Below are 14241 nucleotides of genomic sequence, written 5' to 3'. Positions count from 1 at the left end.
TCTCTGGCAAATAACAAAATCACTGACAATCCCCGAGAACCCAACTCCTTATTAAACTCTTTAGCAATACTTACCCCACTCGTTACAAACAATTAAAAAAAAACAAAAAACATTAAACCAACTCACAATTAAAAAAACCCAAATTTTTATCTATATCTAAAAAAATAAATAAAACTCTTCTGTCAAATAACAAAATCATTTCACTTACTCTCTCTTGGATTATATTGAATAACACAAGTTGAAAAAAAAAATTGATAACATTAACGTACACTACATCAGAAATGGCCAAAAACAACGGTTAAATCTGTCATAAATCGAGATTTACGATGGGAAATTGTGTCCCAGACTCCATCGCAAATAGCACTGTCGTTAATATTAACGACGGAAAAAAAACGTGGTAAGCTGAATTAGAATTGCGACGGGTGTGAGACGGTTTATGCCGTCGTTAAATTTAGGATACTCAAAACCGTCGTATATTTCCTTCACATTCATACTCTATATTTTCAAAACTAGGACTCAACTGACTGTCATAAATCTGTGTCCTAAGCTTAGGACATGCATTTCTGTCGCCATTTCGTTTTTGGGAGCCAATTAACAACACTGTTCCCATCGTATTAGTTTAAAGTAATTTTTTTTAATATTTTTTTTTTGGTAGAATCTATTTTCCTATGCTACCTGATTTGAGATTTCTTATATCATAAAATCAATTACATAAGCAACATACTAAAATAACACATTTCCAAAATTGATATATAATAGATCGATAATTTCCAAAATTTACAATGTTTTCAAGTTTTTGATTGCCAACAACTAGGCTTTCAAAATATACGAGACAGAACAAGAACATAATGAAAAAACTATTTGAAATTTGAAATTCTTATCTTCATCAGCTTGCGCATTTCCTTCTTTCACGTGAATCACATAGTTTTTCATGAGGGTAAACAACCTTGAGAGTAGCATAGGCAAACAACACAACAGAAGCATTATCAATCCGACGCCACTCGACATAGAGAAGTGAGTTGCAAGAGTTGACTTCGGTGTCCATATGAGTAACCGATATATAAATAAATATTCCAATCTTTGACCACACCACACAATCTACGGAAAGTCATTATCCTACCTATTAATATGAACTAAATTATTTGTCCTAGTATAAGTTGCATGGAGTTTACATATACCACATTACAATGATTAAAAACAAACTAAAAGCACAGTTACCTTAACTTCCTTGTACAACTTCTCTTTCTCGGAGTAAATTTTATTCAGTGTAACGCCATGTACACCAGGCTTGAAAAGTTCACCAGGTTCACTAAAGTGTAAAGTCTATAACATCCTTGCTAGAATGGAGGGGCTCTAGAAGACCAACTCCAAGAAGGTGCACTAAAAACCTTAGAAGACTTGCACGACTTCCTTATAAAATGAACCATAGTCATGACCTTCATAATTAACCTCAACAGCGCAGCTACATTAAAAAACAGTGAATGAACTAGCAATACTAATCAGATAACAAACATATTACACAACAAAATGCAACTAGTTAAGGTGGGCCAGATCAGTTCTTACTCATGCTTTCCCTGAAATTCTGGTGAAGAGAGTCACCATTCCTATTGATATCCAAAAGCAGAATAACATTCTGCCCCGACACCAAAGCTCTCAAAAAATAATCATCAATCTCTCTAATAATCCCAGCAATGGTCTTCTTTATACTACTTGGAATAACTAAAGTAGTATCACCAGCCATCTTAACTATATTGTCTAAGCAAAAAACAAATAAAATGGTCTTGCAAAGCAACCAAAATAGTGGCTTCTCCTCAGCAACAACTCAAATTTCCATTTGGTGTAAAAGATTGTCAATCAAATCAATTGTTGATTTGTTGAATAGTAACTGAGTTAAGACAATATACAAAATACATGTCCGCCTTTATCATATTAAAGTCGAATAGTAATTGAGTGAAGACACAATTTTGAATCACTCACTTCAAGTAATTGAGCTCTTAACAACACTTAGTATACCTGGTCTATTAGTCCTTATATAGGCTTGATTAAACAATCTTTGCTCAATGTATACGCTTATAATCAGCTATGCTAATAAACCATTTGGTCCAAGATCAAATTTAGCAGTTTTAAAGAACGAAAACTGTTTTAATCATCAAACTTAAAACATAATACAAATAACATACAATTCATAAGGTAAGCTATACTGATATATGTCGAACGCCAAAATTAACAACCATAACAGTAAAGAATCGTAAAGAAATGTCACCTTAGCTTCCTGATCTTGGGCACAACAGACCTCAGCATGTAAAGTCTATCATTAAGCTTCTTCCTACGGCGTCCTTCAGCCATCAGATTCTTAGGAGGAGGCTTCGTTTTCTTCCCTTTCTGATCTACACCATCAGTGATAGTACTATTTGGATCGCATTCGAATTATTCCCACTACCATTCTTACAATTCTCACCCACCTTATTATTATCATCCCCCATTCCTTCATTAGAATCATAATTAAAAATCAGTTGTCACTCCATTTTTCGCGAGACAGACCTGAGTAATTAAGAGATATAGAGAATTAAAAAGAAAAAAACAAATATGAACTTGGAAATGAGAAACCCTTACCATATGAGGTGAATTAAAACACGAACCGAGAAAAGATCACCAATTAAACAAGCTCATATGGTACTAGTTTGTAGACTAGTATCAGACTATAACCATCTACACTTGTGCATAGCCCTAACGCCTTATGTTTATGCCTTTTTTCCCTGGTTAAAACTTAGAAATAGTTTACGTCATCTTTAATGAGAGCAACCATTTTTGAATATAATATATCTTCATGCTATCCAAAAAGGGGTACCATTCATTCAAATTCATCACGCTAAAATATATCTGAAAGTGAGACTGAAAAATAAAACTAACCTTTTTCATAAAGAGTCGAGTTTGAGCTGCAAAATGAATATGATCTCCAAGTTGAGGATGTTAAAAGCACCTACATTCATATACAAAAACTCTAAGTAGTGGTACTATGTTAACTGCTCACAAATGGTCAATGAACCCTACTGAAAGTACAATATAACGGAGTGGTAGAGTTTTAGCGCTTGACAGTCTCTGCTTTGCCTTTTTTATTATTCTGTGCAAGTGGGGTTGGTTTCGCACTCTTGCTAAAGTGATGAGACTACTTTTCCCACAGTTTACCCATTTTCATAAATAATATAAACCAGCGTTTTGACAAAGCAGTGGGATATTCCAACACCGAAAAAGAATTTAGCCGAGTTATATCAATTTCCCACTGTTATTGGAAACACAGTGGTATATACAATTTGCCATACCGTGGTTAATGTGCCTTTATGTAGTAGTGATATGTCGAAATTGTCCTAAACTCATTCAAGAGATACCCACGGAATCGCTATGTTCATTTATACTCCATAGACTCATTATGGTATGGACCCGAGGAGTGCTTCCTAGCATTAAGTACCTTATATACCATGAGCACCTCCTAGCATTATCTACCTTATATACACAACTATCTAGTCCAAATCCCATGTGGAAAGCCACCTACTCAAAGAGAATTATATTGCATGTTCTCTATTTCCAGTTAAAGAAGAGATACAAAAGTAAGCTTATCTTATGATATCACCATGACCTCAATCATAGAAAATATAAGTTGCATCCACTTTCTGCGAAATAAGAACATAAAACTTATACATAGTAAAACTAAAACCCGTGTCGAGCTTATTACCGCAATAAAATGTATACTTGAACAATGCATTACATAAAGTAGGAGATGTCTGATTGTATTGTGTGTTGGCATATATACGGTTAAAAAAAAAAACTTTCGGTAATGAATTCCCCTAATATTGTTTTGTTTTTTTTTTCTATTTGAAATAGGACATACCAGAAATGTAGAGACCCCATAGGAAGAAACAAATGTGGCCTTCCTGCAAAAGATCTGCAAGGCATGCAAGTTAGAATACTTATATGGCAGACACATTATCTATGCAAACAACATGGCAGAAGCATTACCTATGCAACTCTAGTCCACACACTAAACTGGACAAACTCCAAGAAGAGTATGTTTTGGTTCGTCTGAATGAAACTGCAACTGTTGTACAAGATCACTTATGACTGAGATACCTAATAAACTTAGAACTGCTGAAGTGACAAGTTAAACTCAACTGTTTGCTTGAATTGTCATGGTTAAATGGCTTACGTTAGACTCAGGATGGCAAAGTTAAACTCAGAGGGCCACTTTTGGGTAGCGTGACCAGTAACCTAAAGAACTTTTCCCATACATAGTTTACATACATGAGTCCTACAAAGTAGAAAGGACACCATTTCCTTTTAATATCCGCTTTAAAGAGTGAGACTTCCAATTGTCACCGTGCTCTTAACTGTCAACCCAGTTCTTAATGTCAAGTCTGTTTGTATAGCATCAAGATAGACTTCAGTGTTGTTAGCGTATTATCAACATCCAAGAAAAATAATGAAACCGTAAAGCGAGGAGAACATGTTAGAGCAAGTCAATGCAACATTGCATGCCAATTGGGCCTTTTAGCACAAATGATGGTTCAAGTCATTTTAGCATTTCATATTAATGCAACCCATTCTCTTTGGCTACCAAAGAAGTCAGAGTGTCAGACAACAGAATTTCTATTTAATCACTAATGTACAGAAGCACAATTTCAGCCTTCTGATTTCTGAATATGACACAGGCTAGGCTAATTTTTCAGTCTAGTAAACTTCCTCAACAATAGGATTTAAGCAAAGATTAAAAATCGAAGAAAAAAACACAAAGGACACTTCTGAAAATATCCAGTTAGGTCTAATTAACTAGAAGACCACATATTTAGTTTTAAAGCACAACAATAGGATTTGAAGAAGATACAATACTTGTTTGAGAGCCTCAAGATCATTAGTTCCATTCCCTCCATTGACAGTAGACACGGCGAGCTGTCAAAGCTTAGCTTGTTCATAGTGACAATCATATACATATTTAACCTCTTAATCTAAAAACCCCAATTAATACAATCAAATGAATTGAAATGGAATGTAATGACCACTTCTTGTATGTTTCATCATATACAGAAACATTAACAACACAAGAATCACAAAAAGATAGCTTTCTTAGCAAATAACAAAACCAAATTTTGACAAAAGAAAATAATTTTTACAGCAAAACTAGTTTACAACTCACAGCAAAACTAGTTTCCAACTCACAACTTAACAAGACTAACATTTGTCACCAGTAACAACCAAGATCTAGCAACTCTAAAACAACCAGAACCAAATAATTCAATATCAATCAAGTTAACATAACCCAAATACCAAAAAAGAGACGAATATTTCATACCCATCAATGAAAAATCGAAATAACAAATACCCGTGATAGACTCAGCGAACTCCATTGAATCCATAGTAATTAAACAATAAGGAATGCAAAAGAATGAAAAAAGGAAAGAACTTTACCTCGATTTGGAGAAGGGACCTTGATTTGATCAAAGTTTCAAATACCCATATCAGTTTAGTGAACAACACAACAATTTACAAACAAAAATCAAACGAAAAAACACAAACTTGAAGCTTTAAAATCATTAAATAAATATTATGTTTTGAGAGAGAGAGAGAGAGAGCTTACAATTTCAAAGAAGCTCACAAGCTTTGTGTTCAGAGTTCTTACTGGCTTTGTGTTCCTTGCAGAAGTTCTGAACGACTTTTTTTTTTTTTTTTTGATCATTTTTTTAACCTCTCTCTAGTAGTGTTTATGGATTTGTTAGTGTTAATAATCAGTGCGAGAATGGAAACACAGTGAGGGCCACAATGAAAAACTAGCCCTACCACATAAGCGACGAGTTCCAGAACTACCTCCACGACGGTTTTTGCAGCCCTAAATTTAGGACGGTTGGGATATTCCTAAGCTAGTGTTGTTTTTCAGCAATTCTGGTTGGGCTACATTATATTGTCTTGCTTTAGGCCCAGGGCCGGTCCTGGGCCAATGTCGTCTAAGGCCTTGCATAGGCCCCAATATAAACCAAAACAAAAGGCCCTATTAAACTAAAAAAATCCCACTACAGTGTTAAAAACCCACATAAAAAGTCTATTCTTTTGAAAAAAAAAAAGGAAATGCCTTATTCTACAGACCTTGCATGGGGCCCAGGGCCACCAAAATGTCAGGACCGGCACTGTCAATATTAATGAATTCATAATAGGAGTTTACTTGATTTTTGAATCCTTCTAGTGTTTGTTGTTTGTTCTGGTTAGATCTGATGATAGTGGTAAGTTTTTTTTTCCATTTCATTGTTTGAATGGAGTTAGGCAACATTTCAAGTTGTCAAGTAAATACTAGACTAGTAGACTGTAAATGCGTGTGTTGGGTAGTATTAGGTGCATGTCAAGGCATGTGACAACTCTCAAAATGTTGAACCCATTGCTTGGACTGTAGAACAAAATGCCGAGTATTTCAGGTTTCCAACATCTTAAATTTTTTCCAAACTATGTTTTGTGATGGTTGCAAAATTTTATCCTGAAATGGCATTTTGTTCTATGGTTTGGATGCTTAATGACCAAGTTTGGTAATGGAAAACCAAGCTAGTATTCGACTTGTAAGTGTCCACTGAAACTACTACGAAACTGACAAAATATTAAGTGTCCTAACAATGGTGTAGTCTCTGATACTTGATTCGTTTGTAACCAAGTTTGTGAGTGCCTATAGATTGGTTGGATACAGGTTTTTCCAACCGTTAGAATGTCGAATATTACTAATCAATCACCTTTAACTGTTCCTTAGCTGGTTTTTTGTTCACGTCATTCGAGTGGCGATAGTGAAACTGATCTTTTTGTTGATTAACTGTTGGTGCTTGAGAAACGATGTCTGCACCTCATTGTACCATGGAAATTTGGAACTCTGCTTTCTGCCCTCTTATTTATTCTTTGAGATTTTGAATACTATTAGACTGAGCCCATTTTTGCTGTAATATTTGTATGCTGAGTTTGCTTCTAGTCGAATGAGAATACGCCACGCGCACACCGAAACGAACCCCTTTTCACTACTTTTGTCAACATTTGAAATTGCCAAAATAACCCCCAGAAGTCAAGTTAATATACCTAATAGTTTCATCTCCAATCTCTAAGTTCACTCCTACAGTCCTACCCAACCCATCTCTTTGGGTGATGAGTCTTCAACTCTTCAAGTATACAGCCGATATATAGGGAGTGTATTTGTGATATTTGAAGTTTAAGATCAAATTAATTCTTCTTTTATATTGAGAGACAATTAAATAATTATCATTTGAATTGGGTTTATGTTTTCAATAAATAAAAGCTTAAATAGAATTTGATGTCTTGATTGCGAGTTCGCCATTAATGGCTATTGATTTTGGATATTTGGCTTTCAAAATCTTGAGATCAACTGTTAATAATCTTTTGTTTTTGCTGGGAACAAATTTTGGTAAAAAAATCAAATTTTTACTATTGAAATCAATTGGAACTGTCTTTATCTCAATCTAAATTGGAATCCAACTTAGTGTTTTATCTTCTTCGATCAATTAAAACCCCACTGTTGCTCAGTTAATATTTGCTTTGTTTTTAGAGTGTTTCTACAGCAACTCACACTTTTGAACCGAATTTGTAAACACACTGACGTGGCAAGCAGAGAGACTTTGATTTTCAGTACTTCTTTGACCAATTCACACGCACCTCCTGCCTGATGAGTGTCACGTCAGTGTGTTCATAAATTCGGTTCAAAAGATTCGGTTACTATAGAATTTTGGTTGTTTTTAAGTTGGGGATGATAATGGGCAGTAAACAAACAGAAAGAAATGATGGAAACAGCTTTTCATTGATTGGCCACGTGGCTGTCTCTCATTCGGCCAAAACTAAGCATTGCAAAAGTTGTAGTAAAATGGATTCGAGGTGTGATAGTGAGCTGCAAACTAAGCACCCCATGGCACCAACCACGAGCACAAAACATGGCCACCGTGGAATTTCCTCCTTGCCACTAACTCTCTTCGTGTCAAACATCAATACTTGTTGCCCATGTGTCACTTTCAAATCCTGCCAAATCAGTAAATTGTATTAGTCTTTCTATTAAATTCCCAAGATTGCTTCTGAAAATAGGATGTTGACATTCTAGAAAGGAAATCCTGGATAAGCAAAATTATATCATTGAGTTAAGGAGTCTGATGCCGTTTCACGTGCTCTATGATTTGTTAAACATAATTCTAGACAAACGATCACTCCTAAGATAATTCTTTAAATTCCGAGCTCAAAAAAGTCTCTCATTCTAATCCAATCATCATTGTAAAACTAGCATGTGTCATGTGCTACGTATCAGTTCGCCAAATTATTTCTCTCACTAAGAAAAGATAAACAATTTTCTAAAAATGGAAAAGAGATACAATTCCTATACATAAATTTTAGCTTTTAAATTAAGAAGACTATCCTAAAACTATTGAAAAAAGAAGTGGTTCAATTTTAATAGAGATCAGGGAGCCAATTGTAATTAATAAATAGGGGAGATGTAATTTAAATAAACGTAAAGAGGTGGCTCTAAAATCTTAAAATAGAGAGATTAGAAATACACTGTTCGGTTGAGAAGTGTGGCTCCTATAAACCCAGCTATCATATAGTGTAGAGATACCTTGACATCTAGGGATATCTGAACCATCCTTCCCCTCCAACTTCTACAATTGTAATGAACAAAATACAAAGTTCAAGTTCTTTCAACCAACTCATACTATTTGGGAATTGGGAGGCGATGACAATTTGTTGCTACACACCGGTAGGCAATAATTTGTTACTCTAGTTGGTTTGCACCATTATGGGGCCTTCGGGATCGTTCCATCATTTATTTTTTGGCATTCCTACCATGATATACAAACTCCAAGTTTAGATAAAACCTATAGATCAAAGAATGTCTGACCAAATTGTTGTCTTTTTTAATTCGTCAAAACAGTATCTCACTAGTGACTACAAAACATTTAAAAAAATTGGCCAAAGGATCAGTCTCAACTTCAGTATTCCGTAAAACAGAGGTAAAATGGTAGAAACTTTCCTTTCAATACACTTATAGGAAAATATAACTTGTAGACCTTCAAGAAAAAACTTATAAACCTTTTAGATTTTTTAATGTTGTTCCAAAATGATACTTGTATTCCTACTATAGAAGATGTCTGGAAAACTGCTAAGCATAATAGACCTGATTGTAATATGATAACTAAGCTGACAAAAACTAGGATTAAAATGACTGTTTAGAACAAAATTGTTTTTGGCAATGTGTTTCACAATATCAAAAGGACTCTAGCTAGACTTGAAATTTTGATGGAAAAAACTCTGACAAAAAACATCTGTGATGAGATTAAAACTCTCAAAATCCAACTCAATGAGTGGCTGGATAAAGAGAAGGATATGTGGAAGCAAAAATCAGGAGCTTTTTGGCTCAAAGAACATGGGAGGAACACAAAATACTTTCACATGTCCACTTTGTACTGAAAGAGAATAACATAGACAAGTTAAATGATGATATGGGTTAAGTGGGAGGAAGGTAGGGCCAAGGTTGGTGAGAATATCAACAATTTTTTAATATCCTGTTTAGCTCTGATGTGCCTAGTATTGATACTAATATTAGTAATATTTTTAAACTTGTCATTACTGAAAGAGAAAATAAACTTTTGATTGTCATTCCTTTTTGTGATGATATTTGGAGTGTTGTTAAAAAGATGGGTTCTCTAAAGGTCTCTAGACCTGATGGTTTCCAAGGGGTCTTTTTCTAGAACTGTTGGGATATAGTGGGCCAAACTGTGAGTGATTGTGTCCAAGATTTCTTCAGAACTGAGGTTTTAAACCCAAAATTTAATGAAACTTTTACAATTTTGATTCCAAAAATTTCTTCCCCATATTTCAAATTTTAGGCCTATTAGCCTATGTAATTTTGTATATAAAATTATTTCAAAAATCCTTGCTAATAGACTTAAATGTCATATTCATAAGATCGTTTCTCCCTTTCAAGGTGCCTTTGTGAAAGTGAGGAATATAGGGGATAACATTGGGCTAGCCAATGAAATTTCCCATAATATGAAAAACATGCATAAAAGAAATGATGGATGGGTGGCTTTAAAACTAGATGTGGCTAAAGCCTATAATATAGTAGAATGGTCTTTTTTAAATAATATTTTTGAAAAACTTGGATTTTGTGACAAATGGAGAGGGTTGATCACTCAATGCCTCTCTTCTGTTTCTTTTAAAGTTTTTTTTTGAATGGTTCCCCCCTTGAAAAGATTTTTCCTCAAAAAGGGTTGAGACAAAGTGACCCCTTGTCTCCCTACCTTTCCATACTGACTTCTAAAGTTTTGTCGACGATGATAAATCATGCAGAATCTTTGAGTACCATTCATGGTATAAAGATTAGAATGAATGCTCCCCCCATTGCACACCTCGTGTACGCAGATGGCTTGCTTTTATTCACTAAAACATCTATGAATGAGGCTGACACTCTTAAATCTATCCTTCATGACTATTGTAAAGCTTCTGGACAAAAGATTAATTTCAACAAATCCAGTATTTACTTCAGTAAAAATGTACATTGTAGACATAAGAAAATCCTTAAAAAGTTTTGGAAAATGAGAATTTTTGACAACAAGGATAAATATTTAGGAGTTCCTATTGTCTTATCTAATAGTAAGAGTGGGGATTTTAACTACTTGGTAGATTCTATACATGTAAAAATAAAGGGATGGAGGGATAGGGTCCTATCTCAAGCTGGGAGTACTGTGCTCATTAAGGCAGTTGTTCAAGCATCTCCCCTCTATGCCATGTCTGCCTATTCTCTCCCCATGTCTATCTGCGACAAAATAGACAAGGTGTGCAGAGAGTTCTGATGGCATGGTAATGAGGACTCTAAGAGTATCCACACTATTGAGTGGAATAAACTTTGCAAGCCCAAAGCCCTAGGGGGTCTTGGTTTTAGAAAGTTTGCTGACATTAATAAAGCATTGCTGGCTAAACATAGTTGGAGGGCTCTAAAAGATGGTGATTCTCTGTGGGTTAAAACATTCAGGGCAACAGATGGAAACAGATGGCTTGGGCATCCTGAAGGGATGGACACCTTCCAATGCCTCTTACTTTTGGAAAGGAGTTCATAACAACCATGTCTTGGTGGAGAAAGGGTGTGTGTGGAGAATTGGAGATGGGGCTAAAACCTCAGTCTTTCATGATCTTTGGCTTATGATGCATGGAAAACCTATCATTTTAAAAGATATATGGCCACCCATAGTCATGCAAAAATATTGGAGAGTTAACCACCTTATGTTGGCTGATCGATGGTTCTGGTTGGAATCAGCAGCTCATAAGGGGGGTTTTCGATTCTATGATTGTATCTATCATCAATGAGGTACACATCAGGCCTCAGGATGGGCTGATAAACTCATTTGGTGGCCAGATAAGAAAGGTTGTTTCAATGTCAAGTCAGCTTTCAACCTGATTAACCAAGATCAATGGAAAGAACATAACTTAAGTTTCCACACTAAGTCCATTAAAAGGATTTGGAATACTAACTTGGCAGCAAGAGAACAAATGTTGTTGTGGAAAATATATCTAAATATCCTTCCCACTGGGGACAGGATAAAAAATAGAATAAAGAATGATGATATCTTATGTCCTTTCTGTTCTAAAGAATATGAAACCATGCAACACCTCTTTTTTGAATCCCATTGGGCTAAGGGCATTTGGTTTGCTTCATTATTAGGTATTATAACAGAAGTACATAAAGATTGGAAAGTTAGAAGATGGGTAGATGAGATCCTAGAATGGAGCAATAGCTAACAAGGATAAGCATATTGCAAATATGGGGGTATATGCATGTACTATTCTGCAAACTATTTGGGATAATAGGAACCTCCATAAGTTTGAGAAAGGAGCTATGAGGAGGGTGGAGCTGCTAACATCTGTTCATACACAATGGCAGAGAAGCAGGCTCAAAGCTTTTGAAAGGGAGAAATCTTTATATTTATCTTTAAGAAGGAATACTAACTCCAATGACAATTCATCCTCTTCTAGCTTTAATTGTCATATATATAACTACAATATGAGTAATATTTCACATGCAAGTCATTCTATATCTCATCCAATTGATTTTGTGAATATTAGGTTTGATGGAGCTTACAATAAAGAGAAGCAAACTAGTGCAGGAGCAGCTATGGTTTGGAATGAACATAGGGTACTAGTAACTGCTGCGATCAATCATTTCAAGGCAAGGTCTACTGAGGAGAGTGAACTTTGTGCTGCTGACGTAGCTGTCAAGTTGGCAGCAAGTTTAGGAGGAGGACATTTTGTGTTTGAAGGAGATAACACTATGGTGATCAAAAGTCTGTCACGAGAAGATTATCCCCTCAACTGGTCCTTACAGATCGAACATTGTGGAAGGCATCCATAGGATAGCCAGTTCTTTTAATTATGGATGTTTTGGGTGGATTAACATAATTTGTAATGGAGAAGCTCATGAGTTAGCAAAATGGGTTAGTACATCCACTAACATGGATGAGCTACTCAGATGCTGCTTGGACTTCAATTGTATTCCAGTTACTCTTTAATTTAATATAAGGTGGTTTTATCGGAAAAAAAATGCATGGTATATGCTTACGGTGACAGTACATCTCTTTCTATGTTGCTAGTAGATTTTCAGAATGCTTTTAATATGATTGATCAGACTATTATGTTGAAAGAGGTTCGCATTCGCTACCCCGCTATTGCCCCTTAGGTCGAGTATTTGTATTGTCAGCCTGCGAGATTATACTTGGGGGATGATTACATATGGTCTGCTTCCGGGGTTCAGCAAGGTGATCTTTTGGGTCCCTTTCTCTTTACACTGGTGTTGCACCCTCTAATTCTACAAATCCAGTCAAGTTGTCAGTTATTGCTCCAGGCTTGGTACTTAGATGATGGGACTCTAATTGGGGATACATAACAGGTGGCAACAGCTCTGCGTATGATTCAGAAAGAAGGACCTTCTTATGGGTTGGTTCTTAATGTGACTAAGACTGAGATATTTTGGCCATCACTGGATCCGCGTCATTCCACTCCCAGTCTCTTTCCTTCAGATTTATCTTGTCCTCAACAGGGGGTCAGGTTGCTTAGAGAGCAGTCAGCACTGATTCTTCTTTTGTCATGAGTCTTGCTCATAAGCGTGTTGAAAAGGTTATGACTTCGATAGATCGTTTAGCTGTATTGGAGGATCCACAATGTGAGTTAGCACTCTTACGAGCTTGTGTTGGGCTCTCCAAGTTAGTTTTTGTAGTTCGTACTTCTCCACCATCATTTTTTAGAGAGGCAACTAAGACTTTTGATCAGCACATTTGCATGATTCTGCAGGGTATTATAGTTTCTGATAGTCCTGGCTTCGGTGATTTGCAGTGGCGTTTAGCGTCGGTTCCATTGCGCTTTGGTGAGTTAGGTATCTATTGTGCCTCTGATGTTTCTTCTTTTTCTTTTGTGGCCTCCTGTTTTCAGACTTTAGAGCTTCAGAACCACATTCTTAGGAGTTGTGGTCCAGTGCCTATAGGTGAGATCCTTGGTGATGCTACCAATACATTGTGTCTCTGTCTTTCCGATTTTGACCTTGATTCTCTGGCTGTGAATGCTACCGTCCCCTCAAAACCATAAAAAGTTTTGGCGGAAGCTTTCTACGGTAAGATTGTTAATAGTCTTGAGAGGGAGTTTGAGTTCTCTATTGTCAAAAAGCAGGCATTGGATACTTGCTATTCTGATACTTGCTAGTCTTGAGAGGGAGTTTGAGTTCTCTACTCGTCAAAAAGAAGTCATTGGATGTTTGCAGTCGAAACATGCAAAAGATTTTCTACTTGCTATTCCGATGGAGGGACGTACTTGGACATCATATGTCACAGGTGGAGTATCGTGTCATTCTCCGGTACCGTCTTATGATTTATCTGTATGCTGATGGGGGTATTTGCTCTGTATGCAAAAAAAAAATAGATTAGATATTTTTGGGGACCATGCAGCACATTGTAGACACTTTTCTGGTTTTAAATACCGACATGATCATATTAGAGACATTCTGTGTGATGTATTTTGGAGGGCTGGGGTACAAGTGAAGAAAGAGGCTCCTGTTAATTTTCTCACTGATCCGAATGAGGGCAGATCGACACTTCGGCCTGTAGATATCTTGATTTATAGTTGATCCGAGGGAATACATGCATGTGTTGATGTAACTGGAGTCTCTCCGTTGGTAGGGTTGGGGAATTG

The 14241-nt window shown here is 36.1% G+C and overlaps 1 long non-coding RNA gene across 1 annotated transcript; it reads right to left on the bottom strand.

Moving 5' to 3' along the window:
- Nucleotides 1–2126: 2126 nt before the first annotated feature.
- Nucleotides 2127–4140, bottom strand: LOC147508457 (uncharacterized). The gene is made up of 4 exons (XR_015216366.1): nt 4015–4140; nt 3887–3940; nt 2911–2980; nt 2127–2541 (listed from the first exon to the last, which is right to left on the bottom strand). It is a non-coding gene; the product is annotated as an uncharacterized LOC147508457 (long non-coding RNA).
- Nucleotides 4141–14241: the final 10101 nt, after the last annotated feature.

Source organism: Coptis chinensis, chromosome 3, assembly GCF_015680905.1.
Source record: "Coptis chinensis isolate HL-2020 chromosome 3, ASM1568090v1, whole genome shotgun sequence".
NCBI lineage: Eukaryota > Viridiplantae > Streptophyta > Magnoliopsida > Ranunculales > Ranunculaceae > Coptis > Coptis chinensis.
Note: the sequence above shows the minus strand (reverse complement) of the source record. Positions and strands in the feature narration are given on the sequence as shown.